General features: G+C 38.2%; 1 protein-coding gene across 47 annotated transcripts in view; it reads right to left on the bottom strand.

The window, feature by feature from the left end:
- LOC103480676 (protein tyrosine phosphatase receptor type D) overlaps positions 1-16,614 on the bottom strand; it is a 455,017-nt gene that overhangs the window by 220,779 nt on the left and 217,624 nt on the right. The gene's annotated exons all lie outside the window — the stretch shown is intronic.

Below are 16,614 nucleotides of genomic sequence, written 5' to 3'. Positions count from 1 at the left end.
TTTTTTCTAAAATGGTGCGCGAATAAATGTGTTTGGCGTGCGACGACGGAAAAGAACCCACGGTACCAAACGCAATCTCCCTCAAAACTTTGTGTTGTTTTAATTCAATTACAATACCACCAAGGAGGACCGGAATGTGCTGCAGAATGGCTTGTTACGACTCACTGCTTTGGCTAATGGTGTTTTCTTTGCTCTGGAAATGAAATATAATATCATTAAATAGAGACATGTAGAATGAAGTGTCAACATATCCATCTTGGGTGCCAGTTCAATCTGTTTGTGGGCGCTCCCCAGTGACAGATCCAGCTCATCACTGAAACATCCTCCTCTTAGAAGTCTAGGGATTCCATTCATCCAACATAGCATGGATTTATGATTGATTACATGTGGAAAAGGTAGGGAACGCAAAAGGTTTATCAAAAAAATAAAATAAAATATGGAGGTCTCTAAGAACAGGCTGCCTTTGATAAAATAAGTTCCTATTTACCAACAGAAAACACACAAAAAAAGGTGTCTTTACTAATTCTTGATAAATGCATACCTATCTTAAAATACATCCGTCAGCCGTGACTAGAACCATTGACAATAACACAAATTGTTGTTTTTTTTGTTTGTTTTTTTTGCTTTTTTGCGTGCATTTGCGTCCTAACCCCCGACTTAATATTTGCAGCGGCACTACTGCTTTTAGTTTCAGAGAGCAGTTAATGGTGGCTGAGAAGAGAAGAGGCAATAAAGTAAAGCTTTGATGTTGTCATGCATGATTGTGCGGAGACATCCTCGGGCTTGTGTCGAGGGTGTTGATTTAGTGACTGCTGCAGAAATGAGAATACAGATGGCTTGTGGTGCTATTAGGAGGCTGGTCTCTGAGAATAAGGAACCTCTTCCACATCTATTATCTTGGGTGACACTTCAAATGCTTCAGACGTGAGCATCGGATTTCGTATCACAAGTATGGCGATATGCCAATTTAATTAATCCACTTTGGGTAGATTGGGGTGGGGGTTGGGCGTGTGTAGCTCGCTGTCATTAAGACGAGGGCTATGGAGAGGGACACAAAAGCAATTAAGGAATTTTACAACACTGACCAAGCCAGCCGCACGGTTAGCAACGTCCTGGCTAACGTGCAATCGCTCCAGAAATAGTCGTCTTTGATTTAAAGAAGGAAACAAAATCAATTCCTTACCTCACTAATGACATACGCTGGCGTTCATTATTGATTGCACCGGAACTAGAAATACAGCTTGAATTATTTGTGAAATAAAGCACATAAACACACAGAGTGCTGCTAATTCGAGTGGCACATATGAGGTCTCCAGGTGTCCGATTGCTGTGGTGGAGCTTTTCAAATCCCTAACAGGTTTCTGCACCTGAGCTGGAGATCAGGAGGCCAAATGGCATTAGGGAGTACTTGAATATGAAACTTACTCTTTGTGAGCCATAAGCGGGGCACTTAGGCAACGCTGGAAGATGTTATCCTTCCAAAAAAGCTCCATAGGAAACAATTAACTACAACGTGCTACAAATGAGTCGAGTTCAGCCCATGTGGTGGACATCTGCTCTTCCATTTGTCTACATGGCAATGGAGGAATGTATTTCTCAGAAGTTATTCTGAGAAATACAATAATAATTAGCTGGAAGAACTATTGTCTGAATTAGTAGCGGGTAAGCCAGTCCTTGAGGGCAAGCGTCCTAAATGTCTTAGATGTTTCTTGCATTAAACACGCAATTTTTTACTAAATAGGTAATTAGTAGGCTTCTCCAGGTCTTGGCAACAGGGTGATATTTTTTATTCATCTGAATTAGGATTGGTGGAGCAGCGACATCTCTGAAATGTGTGCCACTACACCAGACCTCTGGAATCTGTTTTATTACTGAATGCACCCAGACTGTGAGATAACATTTTATAATTAAAAGTACCTTAAGATAACCTTAAATAAAGGTTGTTAGGAGATACAAGGTGACTGGAACTTTAATTTCAATGAAATAATGTGAACTTCCACCCAGCCTTATTTCCCCTCTTTCTTTACCAAACACCAGCCTTTTATGCTTATACCTCGAAATCCATGCACATTTGGTTAATCACACCTTGGAGGCATAAAGTGATCAGGAGAGCCATATTCTAGTTGCATAGAATAACCAACAGTTTGGGAAATGGATTTGAGCGCATTCTCATCAGAATCCTGGAATGAGATATGAAAAATGTTATAGCCACAGTATTTGCTAGAATAATGTGCTAGCCACGTGAATAATCACGCTCGGTCGGAATGACAAACCAGCGCGGTAAGCCATAAATAAGATAGGAATGGGACAGAGGAATTATTATTATCCCTTTAGGAGGGTGTTCTGCTGTTTCTACTCTAAAATACAAGTCTTGTGCTTGCACATATAAAATCAAACCACTGCTTGCCGGCACTTTGCTCCAACACTTAAAGGCTATCTGGCTATAAAACTGTGATAGTATATGACCTCAGACACTTTAGCCACCAGCTGATCAATGTGATTCACTAAAAAATAGTATGATGTAGCCGTCAATAGTTAGCCGTCAGCTGCCGTAAACTGTGAGACAGTCTATAAATTTAGCCTCACTTGCTTCTTGGACTTAAAGACAGAAACCATGCGCTGCTGCTGCTCCCTCTGCTTACAGTGCACATAATAATAACAATAATAAAACTAAAGATAGTGCTTGTCAGAATAAATCTTAAACAGCTGGACTTGTATTTCTGTGCGTTTAATTCACATATATCTCTCATTTTTAACTCTAAACATGAGAATTACAGCAAATGCTTAACATTGGACTGTTATTTTAGAAATGTTATGTAAACAATACAGAAGATGTAAAGACATTCGGATTTAAGTAAAATCAAACTGACTCAACTGCCACCTGTAGAAGTGTTTGTTACGATTATGACAGAAAAAGTTTAAAAATATTTATGCTAGCATTTACTAGGTTCTGTATAACCTCAAGCTATTGTTTGACATTTAATAGCTTTCCTATCCTACAAATACCGACAGGACAGGATACTAGTCAGTCAATGACACTGACTCATCAACTGACATTGACTCAGTTAATGAGTCGATGTTAGACTCATCAACTGCATTAGCAATGCTTAAAACAAGCATAATATATCATGCCAGTATATATCATAATATACTGATATATCAATGCATACTATATTGGTAGTTTTAACCATTGCTATTGCACATTTGCCTTTCATTTTAATAGAAAATGAGGAAACATACATCTGTATCGCCTTGCTAGGCCTCTGGTACTGTAGCTTCTCTACATAGTGTGGTATAAGCCAGGCATGTTAAGGTGCCACTGCAATAGATTGTAGTAGTAATGACACGTGTTACGACATCTGATGGAGTCACTCACCTCAGTTCGATGAATGCTTACAACTGCTGCTATAGTCTGACCTATTTTTCAATTACTTTAGCTTATAAATATCTGATAACTTGGTGGAACTCTGACCTGTTCGCACCAGTAATATTCCTCTTTAGTGACATCTTACAGTTGTGAACGAACCACGTTCACATCGTTGCTTCTTCCTGCTTGTGTAGAATTACTGTTGACATAAGTTGCATAGTCAATTATTATCAATTCTAATAATGGTTTACTACTAAAACAGCATCATGATGTAATATCTAATGGAGAACATTTTCACTTTTTCTTCGAAACCTGAAGGGACCATCTTTAAAAACAACACCGATAAAATTTCCTACAGCTACCTCAATTAATTTCTTAGCAGTCGTTCTGCTGGGAGTTTCTGCTTTGTGACATAAAGAGCCATTTCGTTTTAAAGGTGAGCCATCCTCCGTCCTCGCCTGCCTGTTGCTTTGTCAAAACAACTGGTGAAAGAGGACGGCGTGCGTCGTCTTTGGAAATTCTCGATTCCAGATCACTGAACTGAGTTTAAAGTGGTGGATGATTTCTAATAGCGCCCCTTCAAAAGTAAAAGAGGCAAGCTCTGCCACACTATGGAGGTCAAAAAAATCAAGAGAACCCAAAAGAGGGGGTAATGCTTGTTGGCGAGGTCCATTTCCCAAACTAGATAAAGTGCATCATTGCCAGAGTCAAAAGAAAAGCCTTGTTTCTCATTTTCCAAAGGTTCCATTCAACTACGTCCGCCTTATCTTCCATCCGCAGCCGACTGTATGGCCTGACGTCGCCTCGATAGGACGAGTGTAAGATAAACTTGACAGATCAACTTTTTCGATAGTCCCCAAGTCCATAAACAACTGGGGCCTCTAATCTGATAATCCACCAATGAAAGATTAGACGTGGGGGAGTATTATTGTGTTGTCACTCTAGCTTACAGAGGCACATGGGCTTTAACTGCCAGGGCTAGACGTCCCTCGGCAAATCCTAAGAAGGTGTCACATCTCTGCAGGTGAGGTACGCCGATAAGACAGGACTGGGGGATAATGAAATGGACAAACAGTAATTATCACTGCTATTAATGAAAAATCTAAACTTAAACAAAAAAAAAATGCTAGAGAGGCTACTTCATTAGTGTCACAGCTTGTCTCTGGTCATAAGCACGTCTTTTTAAAAAAATCTGATTAGGTTTACAGACATTTTCATTAGTGAGAAAACTCCTAAAAGTTGAAATTTTCCATATCGTCTTGATAGAAAATGTTCTGCATCAAAATTGATGTTGGAATTGTCAATATTTTAAGGTCTTTGCAATCTGCAGCCCTCATCTCTTCTCTGTCTAGCATTAACCATCCCAGCAGCTCTTGCATATGCTCGCTGCTATCTCACGAGGAGAGCCGCAGAGTTGGAGCAATTCAAACATTCTTCAAACTGCAATTTATTTTCCTAGGGTTGTAATTATGGTCTATTAAAATGCAAATGATGTCAATGGCAGAGCAGCGTTAATCACTCACTGTCTGTTTATGGGCAGTTCAGCCACATGAGAGGGGGAGTCACACTGTGGAGATGAGGATGAACAGAGATCTTCTATCTCTGATGCATCCAATAAAGCTACCTCTCAGAGGAAGGCGCGTGCATTTTTCCCCACAGGAATAGAAATAGACTTCCGTTGTATAATGGGAGGTGGGATTTTAAATGTTGCATACTTTTTGAGTTCTTCTATTGCACACTTCTGCAGCAATTAAATGAAACCGAGCGTGGACTGTTTTGGAGCACTGAAATCTACAACACCAGAGGTGTGAACCTCGAACAAATTTAAATATTTTATAATAATAATGTCCTTTTTTTAAATCGTTTTTGCTCATCGGTGGTTTTTGTCTTGGAACTCTGCAATGTGGGTCTTATTTGCCTCTTTCTTATTGTGAACTCTGACAATAACTGAAGCGAGTGAGGCCAGCAGCTCTTTGGACGTTGTTGTGCGTCTTTTATGGATGGATGAGTCACTGCTGAGTTCTTGGGGTAATTTTGGTGGGCAGGTTCACCACTGTTCCATGTTTCGCAATTTGTGGATAAATGCTCACACTGTGGTTCGCTAGAGTCCCAAAACTTTAGAAATAACTCTGTAACCCTTTCGAGACATACGGATCTCGATTATTTGTGTTATTTGTTCCTGAATTTCTCTAGATCTCGACACTATGTCTAGCATTTCAGGACCTTTGTTGTACTTCACTTTACCAGGCAGGTCCTATTTAAGTAATGTCTTGATGAGAAGGGGTATAGCAGTAACCAGATCTGGGTGTGCACATGCAGACTTTGCCCTTTTATTTTTTGAGAAAAATAAATAAATACATTTCTGAATTACATTTTTTCCTCAATTATTCATTCGCAGCTGTCCTTGCAGCTAGACCGGGTTTGCCACAGAAAGCTTTTAAATCCATGGCTACAATGCTCGTTTGCTAGGTCTCTAAGCTGTTGCTCTCAAATACTTATTTTAACAACCTCAAAAGTAACTCATACCATCATAAATTCACAATGCATCCCAATTTTCTTTTATATTTCTCAACTACATGAAAATTATTATAAAACACAAGCCTGAGCACAACTGAAAATGACAATTTGTAATAACAATGATCCAATAAACCATTTAATAGATAGTTTAAAATGATCTCAATAATGTGCCTGTTGAATTTTTTTTTAAACAAAACTTCTATTAATATTTTATAGAATAAAGTTAACAAATATGCAATAACCATTTTACTATCAATGTTTTATGCTTGTATGCCTATTATAGACACAGGCAGGATTGTGTTTACTCACATAAAATTACATATCATTTCCCGTCCTTCTTTACAAAGGCAAAACAATATGCATTATGGGTGCTTTTAACAGTGGTCTCAACACATTTAGAACCTTCTTGCATTCTTGAGTGGAAATATTTTGACGCGCTATTTTTCTGTACCCCCATCATTTTGTATTGTTCATTCCATCAGGCTGCACAAGGATTAAAGCTTATCTGTAGCAGTGTTTACCATATGCTGTGACAAAAATCTCATGTCCCGCTTATCAGAGGGTTACGCTGCCGATGAGACACTTTGTTGCCTGTTAATAACGATGATAAAAAAAAAGAAGCTGTCAAGTGTTCACAAGTATGGAGAGAATCTTGACTAGGATGATACAAAATTAATCCAAACATTGAACGGAGAAAGGATTGCAGGTTTTTGTTCAGATACTAGCTCAAAAATTAGACATTCCTTTATCTGATGAGCTAAAAATCTATTTAGTTTGAAAGAAGTGCATGCAATGATGGCGCTGCATGTGTTACAATTACATGTGCTTGATTAGAAAATAGTGTAGTGGCCACAATTTATAATCAATAGTTTCAACATGTGGAATTAATAAATAGGAATTTCTTCAGATCGATGCAGCCGTACCTCCCTGTGTCAGCTAATTTTCACAACGCAAGCTGTTTGTGGTAATAGAGGAAGTGACTGGACGCACACTGTGTAGTATGTTTGGATCAGAAGAAAAGGTCTGTCCCTAGGGGCGTTGTCTCTGGTCCCGTTAATAAATTAATCTTTCCGGCTGTCCCCATGGGAGCAACCCAGAGAGAGAGAGAGGGAGGGAGAGAAAGACATCGACTTTTCATTAAGGAGATCACTGCATTGGAAATTGAATTTATTTTGGACTTAAGAACATAACAGAGCTAGTTGCTAGTCAGCCTGAGGGGCCACGGAGGAATGCCGATACACAGAAAAGCGAATGTTTTGCTCGACTAATAACACTTCTATCCCCCCTGAAGTGAAATACATACGAGGTGTCAAAAAGCAACGTGAAAATTAAAGACTGCTAGCGTTATTTGCAACTCGTATCGGCCGCCGAATGCTACAGTTGTTTCTTCCAGTGTGCCTAATGCTGTTTACCTAGTTAAAATGGTGATTGCAGCCTTGGGCACACAGCCTCACAAATAAAGAGTGCAGCGTCTGAATACGTTAAAACTTGTCGGCACCCATGTAGTCTGTGCTGGATCACAGCCTTGGGGTTTATGTATGGATTGTTGCAATGCCAACTATTAGAAGGAGAAATATGATGTTTTGTTTTTAAAATAGGATACTTTAGTTTTATTCAGATCATGATATTTCATATTCACAAGATATTAGGTTCCCCCCATCCCACACGCTCCTCAGTTCATAAATATTAATGGTATCGTTTGAATTTATGGTATCTTTTGGATTACGGCTCAATTCTTAACTCACTCCTTCCTGGTGAAGTACGTTTTAGTTGTTCATCTCGGAACATTCGGTTTGTCCCAGTCGTTGAGTGTAACAGACAGGTAGAACTGTCTCCAACTTGAAACAAAGTTTTTCAGGGGTGGGAGTTGGAATGAACTGGCTGCAAATACACTTGCAAAGGTAATTGTGAGAGAAATTACCTCATAATGTAATAAGTATCATTACATTAAAAAAAAGTCTACTTTTATGTCTTTTTATTGCATTGTTTTTGGACTCCATGGCAAATCCTTAAAGCAATCAAAAAATAAGGACAATATGCTGTTCCTTCTCCATTAATAAGAGACTCCGGATGAGTAAGAACAACAAGATTAAAATGTGTAAAAGTCACATATTGTTCAACAATAGAATACTTAATCAATTTTATTGCACCATGATTTGATTTAATATGATTCTTGGTCTTGTTTGCAAAAGCTGACTTGAGAGACTACGACTTCTGATCTAACAAAAACAGACCAACATTGCTTGCCCTCTCACGGCAATAAATGGATCACAGAATTGCACTTAAACATTTGGAGGCACCAACATTTAGGGAGGGAAAAAACAAAAAAAAAACAAAAAAAAAAACACTTGGCAAAAAATTACTTGCATCGTTATTGCACATTTGACCTTATTGTATAGTATCCTATTCCTTTTTTTTTTTCTTGTTTAACTTTAACTTCTTGATGATACACCTGGATGTTTAAAAAATGCATTCCTATTCAGACTGAATGGTTTACGTGGCAGCACTTCCATGCTGGCTTGCATTTAAAAAAAAACAAACCACTAATGAATGATGAAGTTTGGGCTTCCTGAAGGGTCGTCCCATAAAGTCTTAACCGCTTCCGTCCAGACTTCAAATGTTTATGGGGGCAGGACGTAGGAACGACACTTGAACATGACGGTTTGGCCATCATTCAAGAAAAGTCCGAGATGTCCTATGAAACAGATTATGTTGTTAAGACGGTATATAATCATCCTCTTACAATTGAGTTTAGTGTTATTTATAGACCATTTAATTAACAACGGTTCAGCGAAAATCATGGGGTCGCTCCCCAGCACCGCAACCTTCCACCTAAGCTTTTCTACTTGCTGTAAATTTCATCAAGGTGAGCTAAAGTGTTTACCCCATTAATTTATTTCTGCTAAAGCTAAGAGCGCTGACCCATAAAATGAGCTAAGATAATACTGACCTTAACATGGTCTTCTGCACATGGAGGTAATTGCTAAGGCTCCAGATCAATCAATATTGACTTGGCCATTTTTCCTCCCTGCCTTTTCCTCTCTCCCACCTACCGACGCAGGAGCTGAATGTGGAAAATTGGCTTCAGACGGATGGAGAACACATCCCTGATAGTTTAACCTTTATCTCGCCAACATGTTCACTTATCTGTACAATTATAGATTTTGCCAGTCAAGCTGTTTCACACAAAAATCTGTTGAGTGTTAAAAGACGCAGGGGGACTACAGGCTAGGCTAATGGTGAACTGTGTGTGTCAGCTGAATTTTAGCCAGAAAAACTGATATTACCATACGATTTGCAGACAGACACAGTCATACTAGTATGAGGTTCGCATCCTTTGGCACATGACATAATGGGATTGACATAAATAAAAATAAATAAATAAATAAAAATACTTGGGCAACAAATCAATGAGAAAACAAGCATGAAGACACGGTCGCAAACCTTGCACACACAACCACACACTCCCCGCCGCTGCAATCTCTGCACACTTGAAGGCATTTGATTCCTTTTTTAATTTTTCCCAGGCAGGGACACAGACTTTAGCAGGCATTTCCATCTCGACTTGATAAATCTCACAATCTTCTCCTCCTCGCCACACTGCAGTAATTTATTTTCTATCTCTCAGAGCTATATTTTCCAGCTAATATGTCATTTTTCTCCCCTACAACCTGACAACGGATGCCATAAGGGATGATAAGAATTGTGAAACCTTTGCACTCTCCAAACAGAATGTACCTTTGGGGCTTCCTTTTCTTTCTTTCCCTGCTGTTTCTGTAAAGAAATACGGATTCCACAGGCGCTCGAACTAGATTTCACACAATTTGGGAACAATTAACTTTGCCTGATAGTTTTGTTTACTCAATTTGGAGGGAAAATGCGTTTACAACCTGCGTCTGATGAAAGCAACACAAAATCACGCGAGTTTTCCAGTAAATTAGAATATCATTGAGAAGTACATTTATTTATTTGATCTAATTCAAAATGTGGAATCCATGTATTAAACAGATTTATTACACATGTGACGATAGAGAGTTATTTTCTTTTAATTTTGATTATATGGTGTACATTTAATGATAACCCAAATCCATTTTGTAGGAAACAAGAATCACACATGGGAGTAAAGAAGAAAAAAAGTGATGTCAAAACATATTTACTGTTTAATTTTCAAAAGAAACAAATCGCTGAATTAGTCACTTAGATCGGTTTTCATACCCAGATGAACTACGGTTCAGGATCACAAGAAGCAAATTAAAGGTATACGCAATTTCACAGAAACTATGATCTCACTGATTTACAAAGCCAGCTTGTACGAAAACCAATTTGTGCTTCGTGAGTGACGGGAAAGCAGTACCCTTCTGGCTATTCAACTCGCCCTTAATTTAAATTCGATAAGATTTCTTTTGGAGACATTGTCAGGCTGATGTAAATTTCGGAGGCAGAACGAGCGCACCGCTGGCTTAACTTTGATGAGGTGCTAATATCTAATATCAAAAAGCAGATAAAACTCTTATTAGCCCCACTGGTCTTGCTGCAGTGGAAACTTATTACAAAGAGGAGATGAGATGAAAGCAGATGAAGTAATAAGAGCGCCGGGGGCTTTGTTACATGTCCTTAAGCTCTCTGATGGGGTCAATTTAATTTTGGGACCTAAACGCCGAGGGTTTACACATGCAGACAAGCCGACATTGTCTGAGAGATCTAATTTGAACTCTCATGCTGTGCAGACAGCAACATCTGGGGGATTACAGTGTCTCGAGCCAGAGGGAGTTTGATAATCGCATGTCATTTTTGGAGTTATGTGACCCTGCCAGCTTTGGCTGTTTCCGAAGGTCTTTCTATTCCATCAAATGTTTGTGAGATAAGTTGGCTGTATTCATTTCAAGAACTGTTTTCTTTTTGTTTGTTTGTTTGTTTTGTTTTCTTTTAATGGGAATGGACAGCAGTGACTGTCTTTGTCTCGTACGATTAATTTACAAGTTATGATGAAAAGACAGGAACTCTAACTGCAGAAGTATTACCTTTTTTAAAAAAGTGTGATCACTTGAACAAGTAGATTTAAAAAAAAAATAATAATAAAAAGTTCCCGTTGTGATTGGGGTAAAATTGCATTCAGTTATATAAGATATGAGCTGACAGACACAAAAAGCAAGAGGTCTTAAACTTGAGTTAAGGGGATGGACTATTATTAGCAATATATCAGTTAATTACTACCAGTTAGTGCTTCCATAAATAGACAATAGAAAAATATGGTTTACAGTAATCTGTTCTGAAAAATATAGGCTACAAGTTTGGTTTATAGTCTTACTTTTTGTTTTAATTAAAAAGCCAAAATAAAAAGATTTTTCCACCAAACCACTTCTAAAGTTTAAAGAACATTAACATGATGCCTCAGAAAGAACCAAAGAACCAAAGAACCAAAGTCAGTAAGTAGTGATGCAAATTCAGGTACAACATCCCAAAAGATGCAATAAAAACCATGGAGCAGAGAACAATGCAGTGGTGCCCAGTTCCCACCTGTTGCTGTGCACTGCTACTCAGCTGGCAGGAAGAAGGTGCTAGACCTTCAAATCAAAACAAAAAAAGATAAATGTAGTTACATTTTTTCAGGATGCTTTGGAAGCTATAAAGGGGCACAACCCATTACTTTTATAAAGGTAACTTCATGTTAAAACTACAACTGACAAACTCTAAAAATATGATAAATAATGCACATGAAGCACTTAAAGGAAATAATTAACTCAAAGGGTTCAAATTTGTTCAGCTATCTGATAACCAAAAAAACTTAGAAAATTGTTAGAACATCTTTATAAAAGTATTTTTTTTTTAGTTTTGTTTTATTTTGTTTAAGCCAAACAATAAACTCCAGGTTGCTACATTCAGCAAATACAGGTGAAATTACTAGATTTTTATTATTTTTTTTTTTTTTAACACAGTAGAGTTCTGCTCCAATTTCAAAACAACCTCACAAAACATTCGACCAGTGCATTAAACTAAGATGAGCCAGAAACCCTTGCAGGGGACTCAAACTCGGGTCACTGTGTCTGTTGGGAACTTAATTTTTTTCAACCACTAGGCTTCGCAGCTGTAGGGATGGAGGGCACTTCTTGTTTAAAGGTCTGAGATGGGCCTGATCATGTGCTATGAAAAGGTTCTCGATTGGCTGCAACTAATTCCCATTTCATAAGGTACCTCATTTAATAACTTAATACAGATGGAATGAAAAAAGGGTTAGACGTAAACCTGGGGTTTCCAGTTCATCATGTCGAGAGAACTTTGTTGAGTATCACCATAAGTCACTGGTTTTACATATCTAAATGCAAATGCAGCCCTACATGTACAGTAGTGCAGTAAAAACAAACAAACCAAAATAAAGACCTGGGTTTGCTGAAAGCACACAGTAAGCACAGCATTTGTACATCACGGATCGATGCTCTGGACCAAGAGAAATGAGCTTTTGGCTCTGTGGGTGAGGGACAGCGTCAATATAAAACATCCACTCTAAAAAACAAAGTCGGAAAACACCTTCACTTCGTGCACTGTGTCCCATTGATTTCTCTTCAGCTCCACAGCGATTCTGCAGCATTTAGACATTTAACTCCCTTTCAAGGAAAGTCATTACACGGTGGAGCGTTTAATTAAGCAGCCGCAGCGGTGCAATCTGAATGATTCACTGTCTAAATGTGGATCAACTTAGCATATTTGTGCCTCTGCAGTCCTTGGAGCCGATTCTTAGATGGGAGATTTATGGCAAAATGCCCCCCTCTTTTAGCTTTCGGCATTTTTAACATTTAGCAGCACACACTCTATGTACTGTAAGAGTTAATTAAGAATCTGCAAAGACTTGGAGTATAGAAGACGCAAGGTATTCACAGTTGACCTGTTTCCAGAGGGAAGCAAACCTAGATTTTAGGGGCATGGCCGCAGCTGTGTCTGATGATGCTCTGAGGAGATGTTCTCTCCTCTTTATCCCTCTGTGAACAGGGGCCACGGTTTAATATGTGTGGACGAAGCTTGTGTGCACTTGGATCGACTTTTCCCAAAGGAGATGAGCTTTAGTGACATTAAAATTCAGCTTGACGTAGCTTCCCTAATGAACTTCAGCTACGACACTTTAAAGGTGCTACCTTGTCACACTTTATCAGCCTTTTTAAACTTAATGCCTACCACGGAGCAAAAAAATAAATAAATCTTCAGGAGCGGTATTAGAATTGGTGTAGTTAGTACTTTGGGCTGTGCAGGCAGTGTGGCGTCAAACTCATTTACATTTTGGGCACACATCAAAAATCGGAATGTCCTTACAGGGCCGGTTGTGTCAGAATGTATTGGTAATGTTCAATGTTTTTGACCAATTTTGAGAAAATTTGCAGTAAAATCAGAAAATAATTTGGAAATTTGTTGATTTTGTATGAATTTTGCAGATTTGTGAAAAACTGGAAGGACTTATTGATGTAATTTGGAGACTAGAGGGCCACATAAAAAGCTACGGCGGGCTATATTCGGCACCCGGGCCTCGAGTTTGACACCTGTGTAATATTCTAATATTAAATGGCATATTTACATTAGCTGCAAGCAAGGAATCTTCATTATTAACACAGATAGAAGCTTTAAAACATCAGAGTGTGTGTGTAATTAATCTATACAATGTGTTTCACTTACTGATACATATAAACTTTCCCTTAACATTCCAGTTTATTCAATTTGACTGTACTTGATGTGTGGACACTAGAGATGCACTGAGCAATCGTCTGGTGACAAGAATTGGAGGATTTTTCCCTGACCAGAGATCAGCTGTCAACAGTGAATGCACAATACCAAACTTAAACCTAAACACTCCTATAATTCTTAAAACACTCTTCGGTGTGGAAGTTGCCACAGAGGGGAGAATGCTTTTACTTGTGCCATTTATTTCTCTGTGACATGTTGAGTCAGTGTTTTATTCGGACTGCAAGACGGCGCGAGAGAGCAAGACCTTCAGTCGATCCCAGGAAGACTGAACGGCGTATAGTAAAGTTACACTGTTTTCCCCTTGTCAAACTCCGTGATACAGGAAATGTATCAGAAACATTAAATTAAGGTGAACATCTACACTCTCAAATAAAGTGGACTGCTGTCGCATATTAATGATTAGCGAGTTTAGCAACTCCGAACGTCATCAGCCTGATGCAACTTACTTCAATACTCCCAGCAAAATGTTTCCAACATATTTGTTCAATGTTTGGAGAGAGTTGTTGAGAGGCAAACAGAAAGCAAGATTAGTTGAAACAAAGCCAGCAAGAAACGGATCTAAGAAAGTAGAGAACAGAACCCGATAGTTTTAAATTCAGAGAATATTTTAATCCTGTGCAATTTTAGCATGTTTTATTCACAGACAAAACCTGTTTTACAATGAAACTTGAGGCATTTCCATAAAAAAAATAAATAAATAATGAGACTGTTTCAAAAACTTGAACTCTGACATTCAAAACTCAGACTACATGTGTTAATCAAAGTCAAAACTTAATCCAGGCCTGATAAGATGCTCCATTTAACAAGCTCGTCTTTAGCGGGGGGGCCCGATCAGGTGAAATGAAGAGGAACTGATTGCTTGTGGTGATTGTACTGATTGCATTTTAAATTTAAAAACTTTTTTTTCCCCCCTCGAGCGTGCGGTCCCAAACCGCCGTGGCTCACAATGAAATCCCGATGAAATACCACCATCTCTAAATCTCAGCACACTGTCACATCTGGTAATCTGTCTATTTATTGATAAGTGAAGGCACGGCGCAAATTTATTTATTTAAATATCGCAAAAAAAAAAGTGGCAGCAGAGACTTGCTGTTTGCAGAACCTAATGCTTTTTTTTTTTTTTTGATACTTTCACTGGTGAAAGTTATGAAAGTTCTACTCAAACCGAATTATGCCAGACAGATAAAGCAAAAAAAAAAAAAATACTGATTGTGTTGCATTGTGTAATCAGTGAAAAGCAATTTTCACACTATGCTGTTTGTATATTGCCTGAGCAGCACTGTTCATCAACAAAATCCTGATTTTGCAGGGACAGAGAGTTTAGCATTTCTGACTCTGAGTGCAGTCAGATTTCAAAATGACTAGGATCTACAACACAATCACCCCTCTAGTCAAAGCATGGACGATTGTGCAACAAATGTCACACAGATGACATTTGGAAATATTAAACTAGACCAGCAGGCACTGAATTAAGTATTTCTCAGTAAAAAAGTTTTTTTGGGGGGTGCTGAGGGAGGCGGATCATGTGGAGTTTTTCACAGTAGCTGACAGGTATTGTTTAAAAAAAAAAAAAGCAAAAATGAGAAAGAATGAAATAACCATAATATGGGTGAGACGCCAAGCCTGGCTGTTTTTATTTCAACACAGGACTGAGCCCAAGCCGAGTGGGCATTCAGAAACATCACGCTTACAGAATGAGTAACCGTGTGTTAAGGCAGGATCACACAGGGAGTGAGAGTAATCTGCAATATCAAACCAATGTAAAACCTATTTCAGATGCACAAATGCGAGACTCGCAAATCAGGCTCTTTGGATTTGTTGCAGCCTGGTGGGTTTAATATTCAGGGACAGTTATCCATTTAAGACTGGAAAATCACTCCTTTAATGCGCTTCGTATTCATTTTAAACAACGTAACATTCTGCAGAGGTTTAACACTCGAAACGCGGTCGGCACCGAGCTTTCATACAGCTTTACAGCTACACGCACAACATTGTTCACATAACGGATTTCCCATTATTTCGTAAAAGTTGCGTCTGGACAAAAAGAACCATGGAACACGATCCGAATGATTATCTGCATTTGTGTTTCAGATTACAATATGGATAAAATATATCATCACTTAACAAGACATTTGCCTGACATTTGTGGCCGCCGTGAATCACTTTAGTATGCAAAGCGCAGTAGTGCGCAACAAAATTATGAGTGCTGACAGTCAATTTTGGTCAGTGAGTATAGCAAACCTTTCATATTTAACACCCTGCCAGCAGTCACTAATGAACTTGCAAATATTTAGCGTGACCTTTTTTGTATTATTATTATTATTATTTTTAAATATGAGGTTCAAACATTTTCTGCAACATTCTATTTCTACCTGTAGATTAAATACTGGTTGAGCAAATGTTGGCTCTCTGCCTGCTTTTTAAATTTGGCTTGATGAACACAAGCTGCTTTTATTCATGCCATATGGATACATTTGACACCCACCTCTCCATTAAACATTTAAAGCTTTCTGCCTGTATATATATTTTTTTCATGGCATCTTTTCTTTTAGGTTAATTTCTCACAAAGTAATCAAACGACAGAACGACAGTATCATATGAGCCACAAACCCTATTACAAAGAGAAAGAAAAAAAAGTGTCTTGAACAACTCCAGATATGATTAGTCATCAATTAATTATTTAATTATGTAATAGCAAATCAAAGACCTTTTATCTTGCACTACACTAGCTGAAAATGTATAATAATGTATATCTACTAGCAAGAAGTCACTCAGACTTATTTTGATCTGGAATCATAATTTGTCTCATCATCCAGTCCCAAAAAAATATCGGAACCAAAACAAATGGAAATAAAGTGTAATTCAAAGGCTTAAACATGTTCAAGTTCATCAATCTAATTCATATAAGTAACTGAATTACAATAATAAAAAAAACAACATAGCCTCTTTGTTGACAAAATGTTGTTTTTATGGATTCAAAATGACAGCAGCAAAGGGAAAAG

This window comes from Poecilia reticulata, chromosome 18 (genome assembly GCF_904066995.2).
Source record: "Poecilia reticulata chromosome 18, P_reticulata-male-v2, whole genome shotgun sequence".
Classification (NCBI taxonomy): Eukaryota; Metazoa; Chordata; class Actinopteri; order Cyprinodontiformes; family Poeciliidae; genus Poecilia; species Poecilia reticulata.
The sequence above is the reverse complement of the archived record's forward strand: the minus strand, read 5'-3'. Positions and strand labels throughout refer to the sequence as shown.